Source organism: Ochotona curzoniae, unplaced genomic scaffold, assembly GCF_017591425.1.
Source record: "Ochotona curzoniae isolate NIBS_2020 unplaced genomic scaffold, NIBS_Ocur_1.0 contig_3432, whole genome shotgun sequence".
In the NCBI taxonomy this organism is placed as follows: Eukaryota; Metazoa; Chordata; class Mammalia; order Lagomorpha; family Ochotonidae; genus Ochotona; species Ochotona curzoniae.
Window position 1 is genome coordinate 18,309,979 of NW_024465859.1, and position 21,901 is coordinate 18,331,879.

Below are 21,901 nucleotides of genomic sequence, written 5' to 3' on the forward strand. Positions count from 1 at the left end.
GTAGGAATGGAACCTGGTTGTCCTTGGTATTAAGACCATCATTAAGGGGCCTGGCGGCATGGTCTAGTGGCTAAAGTCCTCGCCTTGAACGCCCGGGATCCCGTATGGTCTCCGGTTCTAATCCCGGCGGCTCCACTTCCCATCCAGCTCCCTGTTTGTGGCCTGGGAAAGCAGTCGAGAACAGCCCAAAGCTTTGGGACCCTGCATCTGTGTGGAATACCTGGAAGAAGTTCCTGGATCCTGGCTTCGGATCTGCATAGCATTGGCCGTTGTGCTCACTTGGGGAGTGAATCATCGGGCAGAAGATCTTCCTCTCTGTCTCTCCTCCTCTCTGTATATCTGACTCTCCAATAAATAAATAAATCTTAAAAAAAAAAAAGGCCATCAATGTTTCTTAAGAGTCAAACAGTAATTCATAGAGAAGGGAAGATGAGCAGAGACTTTTGACTAGCTGCTATTTCAGGCTTTTTGTGTGCTACCTTGCAAATGTTAGATCAATCTTTATCGCTTCAGCATTTTAAACGCAAGTGAAACAAAGTCTCCAACTCAAGTAAATAAATCAAAAAATATATATAACTGCTATAGAAAAGAAAGAAAGCATTCATGAAAGGCTTTAGCTTTACTTTCCTGAGGAAGAATTTGTCCAAGGAGAAGAAAATGCATCCTTATAGAGTTGGCCAACTGTGTTGAGGAGTCTGTTTCTATTTCCTGGCATAATTCATGCACATTCCTTCCATAGCAGAAAGCCAGAATTCTCATATTGAAAATGAGACAAACTTCCTACCCTAAAATCCATAATCCTCAAGAAAGAATTATACTTAGGTTAAGGAATCAGCCATCATTTTATACATATGCTAAAACACATAAATTTTCCTACAATGCTGAATATATCTCATAATGGAAAAAGATACAGTTTTGATATGATATGATTTGCAGTGAAGAAGATGGGGAAGCAGGAGAGGAGACAGAGAATCAGGTTATGAAATAATGCAGACTTGGAGACCATTATGCTTAGTTGTCACGCCCACGTTCCTATCGACCCGCAATAAGAGGCAGACGCGAGTGAAGTCTTCCGCGGTAGTCTTTATTGTGCACACCAAGATGATGAAGAGGAAGGCCCCGACCCAGCTCGTGCTCTCGCTCTTATCGGGGATGGCTCCGCCCAAGTGGCGGCTTATTGGTGAGCCTCTAGACCACGCGCCAATCCTGCAGTTTGGATAGGGCAAGAGGCCTGTGCACGCGCTGATCACACCGCTGTTCACGCGTCAGCCCTCAGCACATGTGCAAGGGCCTGCGCAATACTCTCCAATGTACGTGACAGGAGCTACTCCTGCTGACGTGTTTATTTCCGCCAGGCGCCATCTTTAGGCCACCGCGTGTGGCAATCAACATCACCGCGTGTGGCAATCAACATCTCCCCCTTTCTTCTTTACAAAAAGAGCCTGTCTTAGGTTGTGGCTTGGGATACTCTTTACCCGTCTAGGGAGATCATTGTCAGATACCAATGGCCTCCTGTCTTAGGTGGAGACATCCTAGCCATCTTACCCGTCATTGGCAGCAGTTTGTAGAGAAAGTCGGCAAAGGTCAAGCTGCTGACATGGGTCACCCTTCCGCGTGCAATGGGCAATCCCAGCGGAGTGCAAGGGCTGACCCTGAATGAATAAGGGATGTGTGCACACCCAACTCGGTGCAATGCCGTGACGGCTCGAGGTGCTAGGGCTGTGCATTGGATGTTATTCATTATTGAGCATGGTTAACCAAGCCTGGGGGGAGGCACCCTCTTGAAGGGCTAGAAGGGCCTGGCGGATAATCACATGATCTTGAGCAGCCCTCTGTCTTATGCGATAGAGGCAAAAAAGGGCAAGCGCCAACCCGCCACATAAGAGCGAGAGCAAGACCCCTACTCCCGCCCATTCCTTTATAGAGGCCGCAGCGGTTTTGATCCAGTCTGTCATGGAGTGTGCTATTGAAGGATCAACTCTGGTGGAATTAATCTGCACGATCGCGATCCTTAGATCTTGTTGAAGCTCGTCGAACTCTTTGGTCCAATTTCCTAAAAGATAACTAGACAGTTGTCTGGACAAATTAGCAGCATGTGAGCCATTAACAAAAGGAACCGATGTCACACATAGGCCAGGAAGACGCCATTGACAGCCTAATTGTGCTACTTCCCACAGGGTGTCGACCTGGTCTTGAACCAGATCGACTCTCTGATTCAAGACCATCAGGCCCCCTTTTAGGTGGCTATTAATGTGGGCCTGCTTTTGTAAGGCTTGGGTTGTAGCAGCAGAAATGTTATTTAAGGCAGTGGCCGTCTGTACAGTGGTGGAAAGGGCCACGGCCGCCGTAGCGGAGGCTGCAAGAGCTACGGTAATAGCGGCTATCAGAGCGGCCGTTATCCCAAAATCCCTCTTCTGGCGATATAGGGTCATAGCGGTGGGGGTGTCCACGGGCCAGGGAAGCCATCTCGGGATGTGCATCACAACAGCTCCATCCCAGCCATCAGTGGCATTCCAGCATTGTGCCAATTTGCACCATTTCTCAGAACAATTCAAAGACGACACTGGTTGGCCCGTAGATTTAAACAGCAGGAACAAAAACGGAGGAATCACACAAACTGGAGTGGAAACAAAACTCTCTGTCCTAAATTCTTTGGTAACATTTAACGAGGTCTCAAAAAATTCCGTAAAATTCCAGGTAACATTGGCAAGCATTATCTTGCCTCCTCTCAACATTGAAAATGGTTGCAAATCTGTACAAGATCCATTAATTCCACAAAGAAGCCACTGATGCCAGGGATTCACAAAAATAGATTGTACTGGATTTTGATTTGTATACTTAAGGCCACTATAGGAGTTATTGCGCCAGGTACCCATAGCAGGAGAAAAAGTATATTGGCCTCGTCTGGCCCACATAACCATGGGGGACTGACAGGAGGTCCATGGTTTCAAAAGTTTTGACGAATAGGGCGTGGAACAACGGGGCATCCATTTTGGCTGTGATGGAATCGTCAGATTTCTATTAAGATGGCGGAGTGGCATAGCCCCGAAAATTATGGTGGCATTGGCAAAAGGAACGGCCTCAGTAGATGGTGACTGTGTGGACAACAAAGTTTGCCTAAGCCATTGATTTAGTTTCTGCATCTAGGTTAACTCTGGCTGATCTACCCACGCAGCTGCCTGTGGAGAAAAAGTAACACAAGAATAATCCTCGCTGGCAGAGCCACTCCAAAACTGAAAACACAGGGAGCCACTCAGATCCAAATTATAGCTTGTAACATTGGCCTCTTCCATATCCATAGGCAAATATGGCAAGTCAAGGGTCTCATTTGTGGTAAAAAAGCGAGGAAACACAGCCGCCGTATGGGTGACCGGCAGGGGCCATGGAAAGGCAGTTAGAATGCCCCAACGATGCTCAGTCATGGCTAAGCTGGATAGAAGCAGCACCCCAACTGGCACTAACAGGGTATTACCCCGAAAGGGATTCACAATTCTCATCCTCGGCGGTGTCCTCTTCGTCCTCTTGCGAAGGCGCTGCTTCAATCGGGCCTGGACAGCTGCGGGTCAATCGTGACGGAACCCAAATCGGGACTGGAGCATCCTGTGGAAACACACAAATAGCTCCTCGAGCTTGTCTTATTACAGGGTCTGGACCTTTCCATTTAGTTTCTAATACATCCTTCCATTTAACCCATGACTGTTCTTTAGTAGAGGGAAGGGAATGCCGATCGGCGGCGCTCAGGCCTTTCTCATCTAGCTGTAAAAAATTAATGGTAAAAAGGGCCAGGGCCAAAATGGCCCGAGGGCTATGGCTAGTGAGGCCAAATGAATCCCAGGCAGTTCTCTGTTTTTGTATGTACTCTTTAATGGTGCGATGAGCGCGTTCAATTATTCCTTGTCCTTGTGGATTATATGGGATACCAGTAATTAATTTCACACCCATCTGTTTACAAAAGGCATGAAATTTCACCGAGGTATAGGCAGGGCCATTATCAGTTTTGAGACATTCAGGTTTACCCCACGCGGCCCATGCTTCTAGGCAATGTTGGATTACATGAACAGCCTTTTCCCCAGTTAGTACTGATGCAAAAAGTATGCCTGAAAAGGAATCAACAGATACATGTACAAATTGATTTTTCCCAAAAGAGGGGACATGTGTCACGTCCATCTGCCATAGTTGATTAGGCCTCAATCCTCTGGGGTTAACCCCTTCATGCGGGACAGGCCTAAATTCGCAGCAGGCAGGACAATCAAGAACAATCTGGCGTGCCTCTTTTCTAGTAATCCCAAATCGAAGTCTAAGGGTCTGGGCTGAAACATGAAACTGTGAATGGAATTGGCGGGCCTTCTCCTCTGAGGACGGTGGAGACACGAGCATCATCATAACCTGAGTCCTGGTGGCGGCGTCTGCAAGAGCATTTCCCCTAGTTAGTGGTCCCGGTAGACCTGAATGGGCTCGAATATGGGTTATATAAAAGGGGTGGTTTCTATGCCAAATGGCCTGTTGAATTTGTTTAAAAAGATCTGCCACTGGGCCGGACTCTGAAATAAAGCCAGCGGCCTCTAAAACATTCACCGCATTCACCACATATAGGGAATCAGAAACAATATTCAAGGGCTCTGAAAAGGTTTGTAAGGCAAGAAGCACCATATGACATTCCACTCTCTGAGGAGAGACTGTTGAAAAGGACTTGGTTATTATCCTCTCTTCAGCAACCAGGGCTCCAGCTCCTGTCGAGGAGCCATCAGTGAAAACTGTCAAAGCACCAGTAAGAGGATGAAAGCTGGTTTTCTCTGGAAAAACCACAGGATGTCGCTGTAAAAATTGTAATAATGGGTGTTTTGGAAGATGATTATCAAAAACTCCTTGATAGGTAAACATTAAGATGGACCACTCATTACTACACCCACTCAGCACTTGTAATTGTTGAACAGTATAGGGAACTACTACGCGGTCTGGATGGCGTCCAAAATGAATTAAGGCTAATTTTAACCCTTTAAACACTATTGACGCGACCGCAGATGGATACCATTGAATAGACTTAATCTGAGAAATCTGAGAATGGATCCAAAGCAATGGGCCTTGTTGCCATAACACAGTAGTGGGGAAAATCTCTGTAGCTAACACACATAATTCAAAAGGCTGATCTTGATCTAGGCGAACTAATTGAGCCTTCTCTATGGCCTCTTGAACTTTCACTAAGACCTGTTGTGCCTCAGGTGTGAGTGTTCGTCGGGAGGCAAGATCAGAATCGCCTTCAAGTAGGGCGAACAGGGGCTTTAATTCCTGAGAAGAGATCTTAAGGAAGGGTCATAACCAATTAATATCCCCCGCTAATTTTTGAAAATCATTCAGTGTTCGCAAATGAGAAATTTTAAGACTTATCTTTTGAGGCCTAACATATGTTTCTGTGATTAAAGATCCTAAAAAGGCTTTTACCTGCTGCATTTGAACCTTCTCGGCTGAAACTATAAGGCCATAATTCTGTAGAGCCCGCTTCAAATCAACATAAATCTGTAATAACTGGTCTTGTTTTTGGGCACAAATTAGAATATCATCCATATAATGGACAATACGAGCTGTTGGAAACCGGTCTCGTACCGGCTGTAACACTTGGGCAACATAAAGCTGACACATGGTGGGGCTATTAGCCATTCCCTGGGGCAATACTTTCCATTGATAACGCTTATCCGGCTCTTCATGATTAACAGAGGGAATAGTAAAAGCAAACCTCTCCCTATCTTGTAATGCTAATGGTATAGAAAAAAAGCAATCTTTTAAATCAATCACTAATAATGGCCAGTGTTTAGGGAGGGATGACAAAACTGGGAGGCCCCTTTGAACAGGACCAAAACATTGCATCTGTGCATTTACAGCTCTTAAATCATGCAAAAGGCGCCACTTTCCTGATTTCTTTTTAATAACAAAAATAGGAGTATTCCAAGGAGAAACAGAGGGCTCCAAATGTCCCAAATGTAATTGCTCCTGAACTAATTGTTGAGCAGCTTGGCATTTCTCAGAGGATAGCGGCCATTGGGGGACCCAAACCGGTTCGGCTGTTTTCCATGGTATGGGCAGCTGCATGCCAATGGCCACCATTAAAAACCCAGGGGGGTGCTGAAGGCGCCGGAGCTGCAGGTGCCTCTTGGCCCTGCCCATTGTGGGAGGAGGGGCCACAACTTCCCTCCTGGGCCTCGCGTTCCCTGGAGTCTTTCTCACCTCTCCTTTTTCTATTATAATCTTTTCTTGGTCTACGCTCTTCCTCTGAGTCTAAAGATTCTGTATCTGAGGAAGAGGGAGCTACTTTTAACTTCTCTAACTCCGATATCGGGCAAAGGGAAGATTTTTTCTCTTGACTATGGCCATTTTTATCATTTTTCTCATTTTTCTTGACTCCCTTCTCTTGTTTAAGCTTGGTACCAACTCTCTCCTCCCGCTCTGTTTCTGAGAGGCTATCTTGGGCTATTTGAAGGCAATCTCGACCCTGAGTCACAGCTTCTTTGCACCGGTCGTCTTCTAAACATGCACGAATCAATCTCCATAGCGGCATAACTCCTGGACTCAAATGGTCACGCTCCTTAGCTCTCTGTAAATCTTTACCAAGTTTCTCCCAGGACCGCGGAGTCAATGATCCGGAAACCACATACCAGGGCGCATGACGATCTATTTCTTTGATAAAGCCTTCCAGTGTTCGCTCATTAACCTTTAAGTTGCACGCCTTCAAAACTGCCTGTAAAGGCTTAATCAAGGAAGTCTGCGCCCCCATGTCTCAGGGTTAAATTCCTCAAGCCCAGTAACACCTCCCTCTCAGAGCTCCTTACCTATTTATGGCCGCGGTTCTGACTTCTCCCCGTATGGCACAGGGGGCCTTCCTCTAGGTCCCGAAATTTCCCGGGTTTTCGGCACCAGTTGTCACGCCCACGTTCCTATCGACCCGCAATAAGAGGCAGACGCGAGTGAAGTCTTCCGCGGTAGTCTTTATTGTGCACACCAAGATGATGAAGAGGAAGGCCCCGACCCAGCTCGTGCTCTCGCTCTTATCGGGGATGGCTCCGCCCAAGTGGCGGCTTATTGGTGAGCCTCTAGACCACGCGCCAATCCTGCAGTTTGGATAGGGCAAGAGGCCTGTGCACGCGCTGATCACACCGCTGTTCACGCGTCAGCCCTCAGCGCATGTGCAAGCGCCTGCGCAATACTCTCCAATGTACGTGACAGGAGCTACTCCTGCTGACGTGTTTATTTCCGCCAGGCGCCATCTTTAGGCCACCGCGTGTGGCAATCAACATCACCGCATGTGGCAATCAACACTTAGTAACATAAGCCAGTTCCAAGAAGACAAATATCTTGTATCTTCCTGATATATCATGGTAAGTAACAAGGAATACAAAACACCAATGTAAAAGAATGAAACTGACGTCTTATGATTTGATTATTGTTCATAGTTCTTGGATATTTTAATGTTGAACGATGATTCTCCACTTTTGCTTGTTTAACATGACGGTTAGTGGTGTATTTACCTTTTGATTATAAAGTAAACTGACAATATTATTGTAAAAATTAACAGACACAATACAGGAAGACAGAGTAAAGAAGGAAGGTAGGTAGGAGAAACTGAAGAAGGGAAGGAAGTATGATCATCTTCTTAAACTTGTATCTATGAAACACACGATGTCTGTTCTCTTCCCAGTAACAACACAAGACTATGTATATCAAATGAAAATTACATCAAAGAACAAACCGTTGTTAAAATGACAGGATCAAATTATTCATATTAACTCTGAATGTAAATGGCTTAAACTCAACAATCAAAAGTCACAGATTAGTAGACCAGATTTAAAAAAACAAAGCCCATCTATTTACATCTCACCAACAAAGATCAGCATGGAGTTAGATGTTTTTCTTTTTTATATTCATTTCTTCAAAACCATTTTTTTCTCATTAAATCTTAACTGACTCATAGATCATAGAGTAGCATTATTTTCTTCAAGAAGGCCTTTGATTTTCTTTTTCATTTCTTCAGCGACACATTACTCATTCAATAGTGTGTTGTTTAACTTCCTGTTAAATTTCTGTTTTCCTTCCTGTTGTTGATTTTGTTTTGGGCTTTTCATTTAAGGTGATGTATAGTAACTGTGTAATGGAGACTTTCATATCCAGATGTGAGGATGAAATGCAGTATGTATCTCTACTTTCAGAACAAAGATGAACTCCCAATGAAATTGATAAATAGATTTTGACAATCCTGTAATGATGGACTTACAACTATTTATGAAGAATTTTACTATTGTGATAATATAGGGAAATCGGGGGGGGGGGGCTGGTGAGAGAGGGAGAGGAGTTGGGAAAGGAGTAAGGAAAATCCCAGAGCCCATGGAGCTGTATCATAAAATACTACCACTAATAATAAAATGGTGAAAAAATGAGACTAGAACAAAAAATAGAAGTCAGGAGTACATAATGAGTGATGTCACTGAACACATATTAGACGCTAGAAAATGTGCTTTAAATTTCATATACATGTAATTAACAGTTAACAGCTTAATTAGCTGTAGCATAACTCTCATTTCAAACATAAAAAACAGATGCAAAGAAAGTTATAGATTGGTCACATACCAGGCAAATCTTCTTAATTTCAACTTATATTTTACAAACTACACACTGACAAAACTACCCATACATGCACAGTTATATTTCCAAAGTCTTTCTTAAAACATCAGAAAATGATTGACTCTTGGAAGATGTCACACAGGAATTTGGTAGTTGTACTGCATTTCCTTTGCACCCACTCTTTCCGGCTTTGTTTTAGAGTTCATCATTAAAAGCTAATTTAGACACCCCAGTGACTCACACATCCTTCTAATGAACATAATAAAACTGAGGAAATCACTCATATTTTTCGCATTCTCAGATTTCATGTTCTACTGGATTTGGCAGGATGAATCCAGCTTGTTAGGAATCGGATCCCAAGGTCTTAGGAAGAGTGTATCTGAGCAGATAGGCAACTTCTATAAGATCCTAAATTTGCTTAACTAAAATGAGGCAGCTCAAATTTAAGAAGGGCTGTAATGGGGCCCAAAGGCATTTTAATTTTCTGCTTGAGCGTGCAGGCGCAGTCAATATTTACTTGAGTTTCAGAGAGCCCTTGTAATCCTAAGACCTGGCACCCACAGACAGGCAGGTGACCACCCACGGGTGGAATTTCAAGACCGCGGGGATGGAGAGCCTCCAAGTGCCTGGGTTTCCTGTTCTCTCACACTCCATTGCTCTACCTTGGAACACGCTTTCTCTTGAAATGCAAATGCCTCATTCAGAATTGCAATAAAAAAATCAGTGAAGTCCACCAAAGCCACATCAACACGCTCCTTTCATGCTCACATTGGGCAACATCAGAAAACGAACGTTGCACCCCTTTTCGCCTGGGCCCTTGACTACGGAGAATCCCGGTAGTTATTTCCAGTCACCATGTATTTTGTTGCAGATCGTCATGATTTCATAGTTCCCACATTTCTTGTCTCTCTCCTCTTTCCATTGAGCATCATCTTCATCGTCGTCAAGGCTGTCTTGACTTCACCTCAAGCTCTCTCTCCATTTCACTGAATTACACTGCCCTGATTAAAAAAAAAAAAATGTCTAAAATTGGGCCCAGTGTGACAGCTAAAATCGTTGACTTGTATGCCTGGGATCCCATACGGGTGCTGATTCTTGTTCTGGCTGTTCCGTTTTCCATCCTGTTCCCTGTTCGTAGGCTGGGAAAGCAAAAGAAGACGGCCCAAAGCCTGGGGATCCTGCACCCACATGGGAGACCTGGAAGAAGTTCCTCGCTCCTCACTTCAGATCGCCTTGGCTCTCTGGCTCTCCTTTTGTCTGCATATCTGCTTTTCCAATAAAAACAAATAATGTTTTAAACTTTCTAAAATTTCTCAATTTTTAGACCTTCATGCTTACTCATCTTTTGCCTCCCAATAATAACTACAAGATAGTGAAACACACTGTGTGTTTCTACATAATTTGAAGCATTCTGCATAAATTGAAAAATCATGAAAACCTGAAGGCAGTGACAGCAGAGAGATCAAACTGTAGCCATCCATCTTGTGGTTAGTGAATAACATCAAGAGATCAAAACTGAAGCAAATCACGGTTTGCTCAACAAGCCATGGCGGCCAAGGACAGCGTGCCTATGTGTGTGGCCAATGCCTCTGACAATATACACAATGTCAAATCAGCAATAATACTAAACTTAAAACACGTCTTTCGATTTTTCATTTTGGATCAGGTTGCTTTAAAGTGTTCTCTATATACTACATATCAATCCTGTATCAAGTGTATACAAATATTTTCTTCCGTTTCTGGGTTTGTCTTTTTCACACTGATGAACGCTGGTTTTGATACATAAGTACTTTTCGTTTTCATAAGGTCCATTCTGTCTTATTTTCTTGTTATTGTCCAAGTCTTTGACATCAGATAACTCCACGTTTGTACATATTATGTTTTGACATTAAATACAATTTAATATTTCGTTTGAAAATTTTAATAAACACCTAACAGTTTCATGTATTTGGGAATATTAGGTGGCATTTTAATACCTACATACATTTTGTAATGATGGAGCAAGATATATATGTCCTTAAACATGTAACATTTTTTCATGGTGACACATTAAAGGAACACTATCATCCATTTTGTTTTTATAGAAATATATAACACATAATTTTCTTTTTTTTAAAGATTTATTTTATTTTTGGGCCCGGCGCAGTGGCGCAGTGGGTAAGGTCCTCACCTTGCACGCCCAGGATCACATATGGACGCCGGTTCTATCCCGGCAGCCCCGCTTCCCATCCAGCTCCCTGCCTGTGGCCCGGGAAAGCAGTCCAGGACGGCCCAAAGCTTTGGGACCCTGCACCTGCGTGGGAGACCAGGAAGAGGCTTCTGGCTCTGGATCAGCATAGCACTGGCCGTTGCTCTCACTTGGGGAGTGAATCATCGGGTGGAAGATCTTCCTCTCTGTCTCTCCTCTCTGTATATCCGCCTTTCCAATAAATAAATAATAAGAATAAATCTTTAAAAAAAAAAAAGATGATTCATTCCCCAAGTGAGCACAACGGCCGATACTATGCCCATCCGAAGCCAGGAACTTCCTTCCGGGTCTCCCACACAGGTGCAGGTTCCCAAAGCTTTGGGCCGTCCTCGACTGCTTTCCCAGGCCACAGGCAGGGAGCTGGAAGGGAAGTGGGGCTGCTGGGATAGAACCTAGAACCGGCGCCCATATGGGATCCCGGGCGTGCAAGGTGAGGACCTTAACCACTGCGCCATCGCGCCGGGCCCTATAACACATAATTTTCGTAGTCACCATGCCTTGCAGTAGACTGCTTACCCATTTCTAGCTATAAAACAGTACCTAAAACAGTACCTCCTAATAAATATTTGTTAGTCTCACCAGCCTCTGTCATGCCCCTCCCTAATCCAAATGTTTCTGCTAGTTTCTATAAAACCATCTGTTTTTACACACAAGATTAAGAGAAATTATACAATGCTTATCTTTCTATAATTGCTTTATTTTATTTAACTAATGATTTCCAATTTAATCCATGCTGTTGCGAATGAAAATAATCCATATCTTTTACTGCTGAGTACTATTCCATACATAATATGGCTGATAAGATACAAATGCCTCAATGACCACTTATTTAACTCTACCACAATGTCAACCTCTAAGCTGGATAATTCTAAACTGGAGCAGCTGCGTCTTTTCAACTATAATTATACTCACGAAGTGAGCTATACCATGTCAAAGTAACTTTATAATTAATTTATAATTAAATGTTCTATTCACAGCTATTGAATTGAAATTTTAATTAATAATAATTGCAAATATGAAATTTTATTTGACTTGCACCTAATAAAGACATAATGCAGCTGAATAACACTGATATCTAGAGATTTCACTATTGCACATATTGCTTGTCTCACTCCTATGAAACTTGTGATTGTACAAGTACACTGAAAACATGTTATTGTAAAACTAGAAAGAAAAAAAAAGAAACGTTATAGCTTATAATTGTATAAAGGGAATGCATGACACACATTCACACAAATACCAAAAGAGAAACTCAAAAAGGGAAAGTCATTGAGAGCTCTAAAAGCAGAAAACATCCGTGACCTATTTCTTCATTAATCCCTTTAGATAATTTATTTGTGCTTTTCTTTTGAACAAAACATTTGTTAAAAAATAGACTACTGAACGTATTTTTAGGATGTAGTATATCAATACATTATATGATATGCGCTAATTAAGATAGTGTAATCAACAGTCTCCCTTGTTGAAACTATTTATTTATTGGAGGCTTGGATCTTCTCTTGTTTGTGAACATTCATGGTAGTAAGCAACTCAGTAACAACGCTCTCTCTGACCGTTTTCTTCTCAATCGGGAACCGTTATGCTTAGTGAAATAAGCAAGTCCCTGAAAGTCCCTGATCTGTGGTAACGAATACATAGAATAAAAAAAAAAAAAAGCATGATGTACATGAATGAAACTGATTAAATACTCTGGTATTTAATTATTATGCACACAAACATGAGAGCAGGGTTTTTTAAAATTATTATTCTTTGTTTACTGCTTTTCTGTTTGTTACTATCTTCTACTTATCTGCTCTTATCAATACATATTGAGGTGTTAAATATGAAGTGCGGGCAAATGACAAAACCAAGCAAAAACCAGCAACGCAACTGAAGAGCCTCTTGAACTTGAGAAAACAGCTTACTTCCATCACTTCATCTGTGCGTGAATTCATGCCAGTGGCTGATTTACAGGCTGTTGTTAGGGGCACATCGCTTCTGTGAAATTCTGAGCAGGGGCTTTGGATATTTCAGGTATTTAGAAAATTGAAAAAGTCTGCACAAAGCTTTCTCTATCCAGCATTATCTGAGATTTGGTTCAAAATGAATTAGAAAGGCATCAATGATTCAATACTGAAATGTCATCATGTTCTAAGATGAAGTTATTAAAGTTGAATGTGGGAGCCAGAAATTCTAAGGACACAAAAACTAGTCCAGGAAGTTCTTGGGCAGTTTTGTACAGTCAGGAACTTTAGGAAGGAGCTTCCATTATTGCACACACCATACAATTTTGTAGCTAAATCAGTACATAAAGATAAGAAGAACATGTTATTTAGGGTTTGATGTAATGACATAATAAGCAAATGCTCTGCCTGTCGGCAGTTCAAATCCTGGCTGCCCCATTTTTGATCTAGCTCCCTCCTACCACCTGGAAAGCAGTGGAAGATGGCCTAGGTTCTTGGGCCCTGCATCCACATGGGTGTATGTGAGACCTAAAAGAAGCTCCTGGTTCCCAGCTTCAGACCAGCCCAGCTCTCACCCTTGCAGCTATTTTGGGAGTGAGCCAGAGGATGGAAGACCTCTTTGTTTCTCCTTCTGTATATCTCTGACTTCCTAAGTAAAACAAATAAATATTTCAGAAAAAAAAGAGTGGATTATTTAGTGATTATGTAATGTAAGCATAAGACATTTTTAAAATATTGAAGACTGGGGCAGGGGCTATAATGTATTAAGCCAATCTCCCAGCTGCAATAGCACAGGTTTGTTTTGTCACTGCTCCACTTCCAATCCAGCTCCCTGAAAATGGCCCAGGATTCCTCTAAGGTGATGGGCCCCTGCATTCACTTGGGAGACCTGGAGGAAGACCCTGGCTCCTAGCTTCAGACAGGCCCAGTTCTACAGTTACATCATTTACAAAACATCACAGGGCAAAGCAACTAAAGCTTCTATGAGAACAGGATTGGTCTTATGGATAAAATGTAGAGGAAGCTAATAAACAGGTAAACAGGCACAGTTTGTTTAAGATGCAGTAATGATTAGAAGGGTCACTTGAGGCAGCTGCTCAGGGAAGGCAGTCTGAAATCTGACTATGTGGAAAACTGGAGAGTAAGTATTCCAAATAAAAACAAGACATGCAAAAGCGCTTAGGAGAAAGTTCGCTCAGCATACCGATGCAATGACGTTACCAGAAGTTAGGGTAGATTAAGAGAAAGCAAAAAAAAAAAAAATGGAAAACAAAAGTCTAATAAATTGTACTGTTTTCTATTTCTTATTGATATCTGTCTTCATTATAGGCACTTAAAGCATATGAGAATAGAGCCTACTTGATCTTTCTGCACCTCCTTGTCTTCTGGGACTAACACACGATTTATACAAAACAGTGAATAAATGAATGTTGTTTAACAAACAAATGTGAAGAAAGAAGGAAAGATGATGAAGAATGAGATAAGGTGACTGACTTATGATCCTGACAGATCAGAGCTCGGTTTGCAGAGAATGTCACTGGAAAGCATTGAGGAAACGTTTGTAGGATACACAGACTGATATAGCCATGTGTACATTAGATAATACACTAGTACTTAGAGTCATTTGTTTACTGTCCAGAAAAAGTCAGCTTCAGGTATTCAATAAAATATGAAATTCATGATGTTACATTGGAGTGATGACTGAAATTCTCCACCATCTCTGTATTCATACACTTTGCTAAGCAGTTTTCCAGAAACTTCTGTCTGCGAAACAGGACAATCTGGGTTGCTTTTTGTTTCAGATCTTGCCTTTGTGGTTTCCATAAACCTAAAGAGTCAAGTGGAATTGATTATGTGCAGTTCAAAACTTGAGCTTCAAGAAAACATGACTGTTGTACCGGGCTCCTCTACATTCTCCCATTGTTGTGAAAATACACTTGGGATAATCTACGGAGAACCACAGACATGCTGAGTTAAATTTAGTCATTCCAGCACAGATCAGGACAGATCAGTAGATCAACATCACCTGTTTAATCCAGAAAAAAATAACACACATATATGCAATAAACACTATGACCTATATATCATGCACCATGTCTTTATTAAAATAAATAAATAAATCTTCATAGCTTTTGTCATACAGATACACATTGTTGATTAATCAATCTGAGTGGTCGTATTTCTGAATCTGTCAACATTTGAGATACACCTGGCTTTACTAAATTGGCCCATGCATGATCAGATACTACTTTCTTCCGTGTTTTAGGGAGACAAAACTCATTTCTACCTATTGTGTGATGGGAACAGCATCAAACAGAACACAATTGAAACAAGCAGAACATAATTCCAGCACAGTCTGAAACTTACTATAATCATGCTGTTTAAAACACATACAATATCCACTTCAGCAAACCCTTTCTCTTTGCAGGTGCTTCCTACTGGCAAATAAGATGTTCTGTTATGCTCTTCTCTGAAATAATAAAATCACATGAATGCTTTCACAATTTTAAACAATTTATACTCTTTGAAATCATATTAAGAAGGTATCCAGAGTGTATCACATTTCTTGTTGAAAAGCTATAAAAATTCCCCAAGACTACTTTAACAAAAATAGGAGGTAGCTAATGACCGGAGTCAGAGCAGATATGAAAATGCCAATTTGGATGAGAATACCTCTGGTGATGGCGACCAGCCCCCAGTTCTGCTGTCACCACAGCACCATGAGACTTCTCGCAATGGCTGAAGTGAACTTGCAGACTTATTTCAATATCTCTATACAGAGGCTAGCCCTGACATGGCAGCATATGACTGTCCAGCTTGGGGCCCCATAATTAGCATTACTGTATAGAGTTGTTAGTTTCCCAAATTTTAGTGGAAATGTTGTTTTGAAAGACCCATAATTTTGGCCTTATAGTTTCAATCATGTAAGAACCATGTCCACCCTTTCCAAGAGAACAGGGAAAATGAATCTTTGGTTCTTTTGCTTTCAAAAACACCAAGTAGGTTCCTGTCATCACTGAAACACATAAATTAAGATTTTTCCCAAATACAGTTGGAGTATTTTCTTAAAAATGACAAATAAACATAATGCAGATAATATTTCATCTAATACTCAAAAAGGATAAATACAAGACTGTTAAGAGCAGGTATCATCAGAACCATGTGGGTGCGTAAGGAACTAAAAATCATTTAAACACTAATTCAACAAATGTCTTGTTACTGTGTCAGGCATTCAGTCAGTCAATTAACATGCTTGTAAAGAAGATAAAAGTTGGGACTGCATATTATAATCTGGATGGTTTAGGTAAATACATTTATCATATCAGATGGCAACAATTGCTATGAAAGTTGTGATTACATGGAGAAATTACTGTTTTTTAGAATTGTAGCCTAGGAAATATTCTCTAAATATGAGGAAAAAAATCAACCACACCTTCAATTGAATATACAAGGATTATAAGCAAATTGAACGTGAGCATGCTATGCAAAGAGAGAAAACCGGAATAAAGATCAAAATCTAAACAACCAGGTATTTGTAGGAAGAACAAAAGGCAAATATGTCTCAAGCAGGCTAACAAAGAAACATGAATGGGGGGAAATATAGTTATATAAGGCAGATTATGAATTTTCTTGCAGGTCATGGCAGACTTAATTTAAATCAACATTGAAAGAAATCAACAAGGAAAATTGGGGGAATCGTTTTAAAGATTTATACATTTAATTAAGAGGTAGCTTAAATGAAAAAGGAAGAGATGAAATAAAGTCTTCCATCAGCTGTTTCGTTTCCCAAATGCTTGCAACAGTCAGACCCAAGAATTACATCCAAATCTCCCATGTGGTTGGCAAAAACTCAAGTAGTTGGGTCATCATTTGCTACTTTCCAAGGAATAACAGTAGGAAGTTGGGAAGAAAGGGGGACAGTTGGAGCTCAAATCACTACTCCAATAAGGCATGCTTTGTCTCAAGCCAAGGCTTCCCTTGGTTCCCCACAATGATCGTCCTTGAGCTGGAATCAATAAAATTATTTGACAAAACTCAATCCATAAGGGAAGACAAAAGTCATCTAAACTGTCACTAATGTTATGTTAGTCATGCTCTGTATTCAACAAAAATAATAAACACTCAAAGAAGGATATATGATCAGCAAGGAATGACAGGAAATGATGGATTGGTTTCAAAAGCACAGAAATGATAGAAGCAGCACCAGAGCATTCACTCAAGTGTTGGAGATATGTCTAAAAATAAAGAAAAAAATTAAAGGAAACATGTAAAGCTAAAAATCATAGTATGGAAAATACAAATTCACCTGACAGGTTTAATAATCGATTACATTTTGTGAAAGAATAACCTTGAAAACAAGGCAACAGAGATTATATTCAAACTAATGAGCAAAGTACGTTTTTTAAAAACATTCTTAGTGACTATGGAACTTTGTAAAGAGAGCTGAAACAGAGAAGCCAGAAGCAGAGGACACTAAACCAGTAGAAGTATTTTATATATACTTATATATTTATGTATGTATATACATATATTAACCCAGATTTAACCAAATATTAAATCCTGGATACAAATGGTGTTTCAAGAAATTCATCATTTCACACTCTGTGTAAACCCTAAGAAGAAAGTAATAGCATAATCAAATTGCTAAAAAGACAAGAAAACCACTTTTAATATACACTGTGAACCACAAGTGGCATATAAAAAAATAACAAAATGTACCACAGTAAAATTTTGAAGCAAAGAGATGTATGAAAGGCAGACTCAAGTAGATAGATAAATTGAGGATGAACCTGTTATTTCAAAAATTCAGAAAATGACAAACAGGGTAAACACACACACACACAATTGCATCATAATCGTATTGTTGATAACCAAAGGATTTTTTTTTTGCTTTTCTTGTGTTTATATTATTATTATAGCGTCAAATATAATCAAATGGAAATATTGGTGCTAGCCTTGCGGAAAAGTGGATCAAGTCTCCAATTTTAGCGATGGCATCCTTTATTGGAATACCGATTCAGGTCCTGGCTCTTCTTCCAGTCCAGCTTTCTCTTAACACATTTTGAAATACAGTGGAAGATGCCTCAATACTTGCACCCCTGCCTCCTTCATGGGAGATGAGGATGGGATGCCTGGCCCCTGGATTCAGCCTGGTTCTGTACCCGTATTAGAACTCTTCAAGTGTGTAGAATATGAGATCAGAAGGAACCAAGGAAGAGTATCCATTACATGCTTCCAGGCATTCAAGTCTGTAAACAGACAACACTAAACTCTGCTGCTAGAAGAGGGATTTGTCCTGACTCTATTGAAAGGTAATGACAGGAAAGACTAATGATCATTTCTATGTTTTTATGTGAACATTAGTTAAACATAAATGCTAACTTTGACACTCCCTCCTCTTTCTCTCTCTTTTTCTCTAATTCTGCCTTTCAGATACACAAATAAATCTTCCTCAGAAACATAATTACTTCAAGGTATATTTGCAAAATTAGTTGTAGACATACAACTGAAAGGAGGTATCAATGAAGAAAAGTGTATCAAAGAAAGCAAGATTATTGTAGTGATTCCCAGATAATGTATAGCATGTTCTTGAAGCTGCAAGCAGGAGATAGTGATTCATGCAACAATGACCCACAAAGGGCTATGCATGTATAGAGATAAAAAGTTATGTGTTCTCTCTTGCAGATGGTATACTGCTCATTCTCTTAAGCATGACATTCCAAGAGTTTTTAATTTTATTTAAAAAAGAAATATGTATGAATGTATCAATAAATCCACTTTAGTGTACAGATAAATGAGGTTTTTGGTCATTGATCACATTCATAAGCAATATCCAAAACAAGAATAAAACAATGTTTTCTACAATGTTTTCCATGGTCGCTTGAATTTTGTGTAACCTGGAAGGCACAAGAAGAAGGTAGAAACAAATGAAGCAATCAAAACAACAAACTGTAAGTAATATCTTAGCTTTTAATATTGGATAATTCATTCATTGTGTCATATTCTTTATTTTTAGGAATATATATTGAACCTGGTGACTGGCGTTGAGTATGGTGTAAGTAATATCATTAGTAATCATAAAATGAAAATTCTTAGACAATCACACTATAGTAGGGCATAGAAGTAATCAAGAAGACAATTACAATGCAGTATGTTAAGTGCTGTAGAGCAGATAGTCAACTTACAGAAAAATCCTTATAGACATAAATGCTAACAGCTTCCTAAAACACACAAAGTCAAAGAGGCATGAGAGCAAAAGGTACAGAGAAAGGATCATGGCATTCTCCAAATACAAGCAGTTTGACATCACTGTAGAATTAGGATAAGGAGGGAAGTTTTGGAATAGTGGTTAGTAAAAAGTAGGGACAAATCATAAAATGTTTTCATATTAAGCAATTTGAACATCACTTTTCTAAAGTTGATAGGGAGCTATCTACACATGTGTATATAACACATATTGTATATTATGCATATACTCATTCATATTAATATATGCTATAGAGCAGCAGCGCAGTGGAATTATTTCATCAGCTTTGTTGTTTGGAAAAGAATTGCTCAAATGTAGCGATCTTGGCAAGTGTCCATTTGAATTCAAGAGTAGGAGTTGAAATGAAAATGAGGATACAATTACACAAAGGGATCGACAGTTACACAAAGGGAAGTTTCCAGAACCTGATGATTAATGAATGCAATGACTTGGATATGATTTTGAATGCATCCCCTGGGTAGCCACATGCTGGAAGCTCGGTCCAACATGTAAGTGTAGGGAGGCAGAGACAGGACTCAGTGGAGGTCTAGTCCATTAGTGGTCTAAGATGTTTGCTCTTTGAAGGAATCAGTGTAGCACTGTCAGACTTCTGTTAGTTTCTGCAAGAGCAGATTGATATAAAGCAGGTAGAACCCCACCCCTAGTCCTTAGCTTTCTACCTCACCATGTGACATCATTTGCAGGTGCAACCACCATTATGATGAAATTGCTATTGTGATGTCATCACATGAGGCAGATTAGATGCGGCTGCTCAATTATGGATTCACAGCCTTTAAAACTGTGCACTAAAAATCTTTTTTTCTACTTAGCATCCGGTGTTGTCTCTTAGGGCAGCAGAAAGCAGTCTAATACAATAATATAAGAGAAATGAAACAAGCCTTTAAGCAATATCACAGATGTAACCTTTTTATTACACACACATATATATATGTACAGATACTGCTAGATAATACAGATAATAAAATACTGTTTTTATTATTTCTTATGTGCAACAAACACCTTTCCACCTCAAGCATGTTGCATATTTTCCTTTAAACATTTCTAAATTCACCCCAAAATTTAATTCAGATCTCTGGTGTTACTGTTACATAGAAATTTCTTAATAATTTAGTAATTATATGACTTAAAGAATTTCTTTCCTATTAGTCCATCTTGTGTTTTCACAATGTACATGAATATTTACAATCAAAACAGATTTTTTAAAAGAGTTATTTATTTTAGAACTGGCATCCATATGGGATTCTGGAGCGTTCAAGGCACGGATTTAGCCACTATGCTATTGCTGAGCCCCCAGATAATTTTTATCTGTGTTTTGATTTCCCATCAGAATGTATGCTTTCTGGGACTATGAACTCATCCTGCTTTGTAGTTACAATCCCAGCCCCGAAAACAAAACATATCACAAGTGGTAGGCACTAACCCTCAAAACACATTATTAAGTGCATGAAATGTAGACATGCTTTTGTATTTTTTTGATTAGTAGCAAAGTCTTAAAATGCCAGTTTTGAACCACAGTTACCACAAAAGTCAATTGGGTAAATCCTCTTATTTTTAGAACATCCTGAAGAGGATTTGTTATTCCTTCAAATCCAAAATCTACATAGTAGGAAAATCCAGAATTCCAGTGCATCTTTTCTCTTCTGATCATGTTCTCTCATCAACATGATTATAGAGCATATCTTCTATTTTTTAAGATTTATTATTTTTATTGGAAAGTCAGATATACAGAGAAGAGGACAAACAGAGAAAGCTCTTCCTTCCATTGGTTTACTCCCCAAGTGGCTGCAACAGCCAGAGCTGCACCAAACCAAGACCATGAGCCAGGAGCTTCTTCCAGGTCTCCCACACAGGTGCATGGTCCCAAGGCTTAGAGCTGTCTTCTGCTTCTTTCCCAAACCACAAGCAGGGAGCTGGATAGGAAGTGGGGCCACAAGGACAAGAACCAGCACCCATATGAGATCCTGGCATGCATATGGCATCCCTGCATGTGCAACGTGAGGGCGTTTAATACAAGGCCACTGCATCAGGCCCATATCTCTATATTTTGTATTTTCTCTTATTCCTAGTTTATGTAAGTATTGGTGGACCAAAATATTTGCCTCATATTGAACAAACAATTCCATATACATAATACTTTTCATTTCCAAAACTAAAACCAATTTACCAAATTCAGTGCTGCCTGAAACTCTGACCCTTATTTTACTAATAATGTCTTCATTTTCAATGACAAGGATATCACCTTTTCATGGGCACAGATAATTATTCTTATTTGCTTATTGTGATTTTGGCATAAGGTAGAAACTATGTCTGGAACCATTAGACTGTACCTTTTTATGAATAGAGAGAACATCAGAATGAAATGAATTCAAACTACTACTCATGAATAACACCAACAAAACATAATTTATCCGTAAATCTCCAATCTCCTAGAATGATACTAGAATGAAAAGATTTAAAAAGATGCTATTAAATATCTTCGAAAGAGCTATCTTTGGCTCCCCAGATGTTAAATGATCATGACATTTTTTATACCAGAATTGTCTGTTTCTTTCCATTTGTAGCTTAAAATATGCCCCCAAAGCTAACGTAATGCTTCCAAAATGTGCAAAGCCGTTACGCCTTTCCTTTCATGCTAAGCCATAATTGCTCTGTGACCACAGTGTTTCCAGGTGTGTACTGATAATGCTTTTCCAATAAGTATGGCTAAAAGATAATTGTAATGACATGTCGGAGAAATAATACAAGTTTGAATTGATGAGTCCTAGTCTAGGTCTTGAAACTGCCTCAAGACAACCCAGACTACTCAAAGATCATGTGTTTTGTTTGTTTGCTTGT